The sequence below is a fragment of the Theropithecus gelada genome, chromosome 10 (assembly GCF_003255815.1).
Source record: "Theropithecus gelada isolate Dixy chromosome 10, Tgel_1.0, whole genome shotgun sequence".
Lineage (NCBI taxonomy): Eukaryota > Metazoa > Chordata > Mammalia > Primates > Cercopithecidae > Theropithecus > Theropithecus gelada.
The window spans coordinates 72,067,677-72,073,419 of record NC_037678.1 but is presented as its reverse complement, the minus strand read 5'-3'; positions in this window follow the sequence as shown (position 1 = coordinate 72,073,419).

Here is a 5,743-nt window from a genome sequence, read left to right as displayed (position 1 = left end):
AAAGTTACCCAGTAACTTCTAAAAAGTGCACAAGTTGCAAATGATTTCTGACCTGTAGAAGAAATAACGCTAAAGTTTATGGTTTTGGTGCCTTGTAAGACATTAACCAATGTCATAGCTAACTTTGCCATCTTATCCTCCTTTGAATCTGCTTTGCCATCTTACCGGTTCCGTCATTAATGAGTTAAATAACACTTTGACATGTGCCACTATATATTTGTATAAGATCCATGTTTTCAACTTTATGAAAATAATTTTTGACCCAGTTACCCTTTCTCAAAGGCTCACTCGGTGCCAGGCACCATGCTGATGGCTTCCCATGGATAAAGAGGCTCAGAGGTGGGCTCTGGGGTGAGGCAGATCTGGGTACAAGTTCTCCTTTTGCCACTCACCAGCTATTAGACCCCATGCAAGACTTAAATAAGCACCTACTGTGGACTGGATCCATTCACATTCTTATCCCTCATTCAACTCAAATTGCACAATAACACTGCACGATGAGGTATGTTTTCACATTTTTCCACTTTGTGCACATCTCTGAACACATCCCTTCCCTCCCTGAGCCTCAGGGTCTCCGGCTGTAAGATGGGGTTCGTAACAGCTGCCTCCCAGGATTGTGTGAAGATGTAGTACAATGCTTGCAAAAGCAATCTGGTCAGCAGTAGGAGGCTCGGGGATGTGGAGTAATGTACCCAAAGCCCCAGAGCTGGTCCCAGCTCTTCTGGCTCCAAAGCCTGTGCTCTGGCTCCTCCTACTTCAGTCAATCAAGCCTCCATTTCTTTTTTTGTTTTGTTTTGTTTTTTAAGACGGAGTTTCACTCTTGTTGCCCAGGCTGGAGTGCAATGACACAATCTTGGCTCACGGCAACCTCTGCCTCCCACGTTCAAGTGATTCTCCTGCCTCAGCCTCCCTAGTAACTGGGATTACAGGCATGCGCCACCAGCCTGGCTAATTTTTTGTTTTTAGTAGACAGGGTTTCTCCATGTTGTTCAGGCTGGTCTCAAACTCCCAACCTCAGGTTATCCACCTGCCTCGGCCTCCCAAAGTGCTGGGATTATAGGCGTGAGCCACCTCACCTGGCCTCAAGCCTCCATTTCTACATCAATAAAATGGGGATAACAAAACCTCTGGGAGCTGTTGCTGGTTGATAGAAAACTCTGCCTGGCAGAGGGGTCAGCTGTTGGGGCAGCTGTAGACAGTTCTGTGGTTGTGTGAAGGGCTGCCCATGTCACATATCAAGGTCATCTGTGGAGTTACCTTTTTTGTTCTTTCTTTTTAAGGATGGCACCTGAAAAGAGATTTTTTCCCCCACCCTCAACAAGGAGAGCATTTGTGCTCTGAGCTCCGGGCTCTGGCTGGGGGGTCCCTCGGCCCCCCAAAGTGCTGGGATTACAGGTGTGAGCCACCACACCTGGCTCTATGTACTTTATTTTGTGTAGTTTATACCTTAATAAAAAGGCGGAAAGAGAGGGAGGGAGGGAGGGAAGGAAGGAAAGAAAAGTGGGTACAGTGATCCTTGCTTGGCCTGGCCTCCAAGACAAAGTGAAGAGGCTGGTACCCAGGTTTCTCTACAAATAGTGGGCAGAGTGGCACCAAGATATGGCATTGACAGCAGACAGAAGAGAGAGGCTGGTGTCGGGTCTGCCTTTCTTTAGCCCCCATCCTAGGCATCTCCCGATGGGACATTCCCTCCATAGTGGAAGGCAGAAAGTGGGACTTTGGAATCACACCTACTGGCTGTGTGACCTTGGCCATGTTGCTTGCCTTCTCTGGGCCTCAGGCTCCTTATCTGGAAAATGGGAACAGTACTCTCAAAGAACTTCAGTTGACTGGGCATGGTGTCTCACACATGTAATCCCAGCACTTTGGGAGGCCGAGGCAGGCGGATCACCTGAGGTCAGGAGTTTGAAACCAGCCTGGCCAACATGGCAAAACCCCGTCTCTACTAAAAACACAAAAAATTAGCCAGGCATGGTGGCACGCGCCTGTGATCCCAGCTACTCAGGAGGCTGAGGCAGGAGAATGGCTTGAACCTGGGGGCAGAGGTTTCAGTGAGCCGAGATTGTGCCTCTGCACTCCAGCCTGGGCAACAGAGTGAGAATCTGTCTCAAAAAAAAAAAAAAAAAAAAAAAAAGAACTGCAAAGAGGCTTGAGACACTGGCTGAAGCACCCTCAGCACAGAGGGTTTGCTTTGGCCAGTGTTCCACAAATGCAGCTCTTACTGGCCTCAACCCCATGGATGAGGGAGTGCCAGCCTTGCTGTCACTGGGCTTATCGACAGGTGGGAGATGATGTTGGAATCCTGAGTTCCAGTCCTGATTTTTTTCCACTTACTATCTGTGTGACCATGGGCCTGTCACTCCTCAGTAAAATACCTTTCTTCCTGAGTTGTCATTTAATTCATTCATTCAACTTTGGGCAATTTCCTATGCTTTTCTGTGTTTCAGTTTGCTCATCTCTAAAATGGGGATGATAATAGCCCCCACTGCAAGGGTTGCTGTGAAGATGAAAGGAATTTGCACTTAGAACTGTGCCTAGCACAGCAAGGAGTCAGAGGAACTGTCTGGTATCACTATTTGTGCCCATCTGTGGATGAACTCCCACTGTGTGGTGGGCACCAAGGGTGCCTGTGGGTCTGGCAGTCCAGCTGGGGGCTGGGCATACCCTTCATGCAGGGTCATCCTTCATGCAGGGTCATGCAGGTGGATGACAAGGGAGCCCCAGAGCACTCTGCCTTCCAAGGCCACTGCAGTAAGTGGGCCAGATGCACGGCTCTGCCAAATGAGGCGCCAGGAGAGGCTGTCATGGGTGCACAAAGGCAGCTCCCGAACTCATCATGGGCGGGGCCCGAGGGAAGAGCTCCAGCCACCTGGCTCAGCAACTGTTCATGAGGCAACCTGGCCCCAGGCCTGGGCTCTCCTTCCTGTCTGTGCAGTGAGAGGATGAGGCAGCAGGGCAGGGGCCAGAGACAGGCCCAAGATGCTGGGCAGAGAGACGTAAGAGCCAAGTCACAGGGCTTGGAGAGAGGGAGGAAGACAGACTTCTAAGACCAGGAGGAGAAGAAGAGAAGGGGGGGAAGAACATTAACAATGAACAGCTAACACTCACCTGGCACCCATGGCACTCTTCAAGAGAGACACTGTTAGCATCCCACTGTGCAGCCCAGGAAGCCAAAGCACAAAGAAATTAAGTGACTTGCCCAACACCACACAGCCAGCGTGTGGCAGAGCTGCGATTAGAACCCAGGGAGGCTGACATCAGAAACCATGCTCTTAATCATTATGAAAAGGAAGAGGAGAAAAAGGAGAGGTGAGGGGGAAGAAAGACTAGACAAAAGAAAGAGAGGAGGAAAGAGGAGGAGAAAGAGGAAAGAAAAGAGAAGAATGAAGATGAAAGAAGGAAAAAGAAAAGAAGGAAAAAGGTAGAAGAAGTGAGAAGGAGGTAGAGGAGATAAAGGAAGAAGAAACAAGTGGAGAGTTAAGGAGGAGAGAGAAGTCAGCACCAAGGAGGGAGAGAGACTCATCCTTAGGGGTCTGGAGAGGGAGGCTGCCCTCTGCTCCCACTCACGTCCCACGTGCATTGAGCTGCTTCCTGAGCTGCACGCTAGGCTCCAGATAGCCCTGGCCACCGCAATGGGAAATCCTGGCACTCTGGAGCAGTGGCTCCCATAAGGGGGCTGGTGAATCAGCCACTGACCAGAGCCAGAGAGGGGAGGCTAAGGGCCGAAGAACCAGAGGGGCTGCCAGGCAAGGAGCCCATGCTGTTGCCCTGCTGGAGGGCCTGTTTCCACCCCACAGCCACAATTCAGGGTGGACTTCTGGCCTCCAATTCAAAAGCCCAAGTCAGGAAGGTGAAGTACATCCCCCAGGTCTCATGGCTGAGCCCACAGTCTGGTTCCAGGGGCTGCGTTTACAGCCTGCATTCCCTGCAGGTTCTGTATTGAAGTGGAGACATCAGCCATGTATGAACACCAGCAACTGGCAGAGCTTGGCTGAGAAGTTGCCTGTACACAACCAGATGGGATCTCTCAACCTGTTCCCTTAGAGCTAAACTTACCTACTCAGTCTGGGCACCCACGGGCCTCCTCTGCAGGGGCAGTCTGCCAAGGACACAGAGAAGAGGAAGAGAAAGGAATGTAGGCCATAGGCACCCTGCCATGACCAAGCTGAAGACCCTGCAGCAGCCACCGTGTCCCACAGCTCAGTACTGAGACACTGTTCATTCCTCACTCAGGTTCCATGTCCACTGGGGGCCAGGATCTGAAGCTCTGAAGTTTGATTTTAGATGGCCTGTGATCCCTTTGAAATTGCATCCCCATTTCTTTCTGTGTGTACTTGAACTTTTCTGAAGGAGGGCCTTTGGTTTTCATCAGACTTTCATCAGATGGCAGCTGGAGCAACAGAAGAAGCCAAGAAAGGGCACAGAGAAGCCCTCATTATCTGATGCTGCACAGCAAATGACCCCAAAACTTAGTGACTTACAACAAAATGATGATTTAGTATGTCTCAGTTTCTCTGGGTCAGGAATATGGAACAGGCCTGGCTGGGTGGTTCTGGGCTGCTGTCATCTGAAGGCTTGCCTGGGGCTGGAGCATCCACTTCCAGGGTGGTTCAGTCATATGACTAGCAAGTCCATGCTGGCTGCAGGTGGGACCTCAGTTTCTCTCCATGTGGCCTTTCTGCAGGCTGCTTGAGTGACTTCACAGCCCGGCAGCTGACTTTTCCAGGGGGATCAAACCCAGAGACCAAGGCAGAAGCTGCAACCCACTCTATGATCCAGCCTTGGAAGTCACACTCTGTCATTTACACAAATTCCTGCTGGTTATTAGGACTCAAAGATTACTGGGGGCTATTTTAGGGGTTGGCCACCACAGGGGGTTCGGAGAGGTAAGAGGAAAATCTGGAGAATTCAGAGCCCTGCAGAGAGTAGCCCTGTCTTGAACAGAATCAGGGTCATGGTTCAAGTCCAGAGCTTTCCACCACTTCCCCAGGCCAGGCTTCCACTTTCCACCTCATTTCTGGCTATACCTTCCCCACACTATCTCAGCTACTGATATTCCATCAATTTCCTAAAGGCAATATGACTTCTCCCACCTCCAAGCCTTTGTTTCTGTTCTTTTCTCATCTTTGAATACTCTTCTCACCTCTTCCTCTCTCTGACTGCCTCCTCCAGGAAACCTCCCTGCATGCACCCCCACACGTGTCAACTGCCCCCTCCAATCCCCAGTGCATCCCCGATCACTGCACAGACCCTCTGCAACCATGTCTGCCTGCCCACTCACCAACAGTACTCTGGCTTGGGGGACTGACCCACAATGGGTGCCTCCCAGTGTGTGCTGAATGCATGAATGATGTAGGGGGTTATACCCCACACACAACAGGGAGCCCCTTCAGGGCAGAGAGGCACTGAGGCACAGCTGATTGCCTCCCTGGGCCTCAGTGTACCCACCTGTCAAATGCCAGGGAGGCTCCTTCCAGCCCCAAGATTCTGCCATTACATTCCCCTATTACTCAAGGGACAGCATCTTGAAATTAAAAGAGAGGGACATGAGCAGGGTTGGAATCCTGGAGCCTCTACCTACCTCAACTGCAAGTCATTGACCTCTCCACACCTCAGATTCCTCAGGTGTAAAAGGAGCTAATGTTCTTCACCACCCAGGAAAGCTGACAGAGATGAGTGCTAAGGCACAAGAGGGGATAAATCTTGACTCCACCACTGGGCAGATGACTTAATCCCTCATTTT